The sequence below is a fragment of the Acyrthosiphon pisum genome, chromosome X, assembly GCF_005508785.2.
Source record: "Acyrthosiphon pisum isolate AL4f chromosome X, pea_aphid_22Mar2018_4r6ur, whole genome shotgun sequence".
Taxonomy (NCBI): Eukaryota; Metazoa; Arthropoda; class Insecta; order Hemiptera; family Aphididae; genus Acyrthosiphon; species Acyrthosiphon pisum.
The window spans coordinates 60249181-60249989 of NC_042493.1; positions in this window are offsets into that span (position 1 = coordinate 60249181).

Below are 809 nucleotides of genomic sequence, written 5' to 3' on the forward strand. Positions count from 1 at the left end.
TCACGCCCTCTTAAGTAACAAGTATATCATTGTTTAGTCATATACTCATATATGTCTACTACCTACCTATGTCGCAATCCCTAAAATCAGATTTATGATATTTTAAAAGTAATTAAATATAATATTTGAATGTGTTATGTGTAATAATGGACCATCAATTTATTTTTATTTTTTTACCATACAACTGTAGAAGTTTGTAAATTTGTAATTTTTTGAATGTTTGTTGTAATTTGGCACCTATTTACATTTTTAACGTATTTACAATATTTTAATAAAACAAAAGAAAATATTTAAATATTTTATAAATAACCTACATATTTAAAATTTGCCCCCAAAATTTGTTTTATTTGCCCTTTAAATTATGCAGCATCCCACGCCCTTTTTTACCAGTCCGTGCCTGGCTATACCTACACCATATACGGGGGCTAAAATAATGTGTCCCCTGACACACTTTGTGTCCCCTGAAAATCAAAATGTGTCCCCTGAATGACAAATGTGTGTCCCAAGTTATATAACGTGTTTTTAGATTTTTAGAAATAACGAACATTGTTCGTAATTCTTGAAATAATTGAGCAATTTATTAAGGTTTGATCCATAGGCGTGATGAATTTTTTTTGGGGGGGCTCTTTTTTTGGTATGTTGGAACTTCTTGCGAATTACTTGGCAAAACGGCTATAATGATTTAGATAAAGAACATAATATGCTATAAATATAACTAAAGAAAAATATAAAAATACTGAAGAAACCCATTTTAAAGTGAAATATAAATAAATAATATACAACCATACATCATATTATTATCAAATACA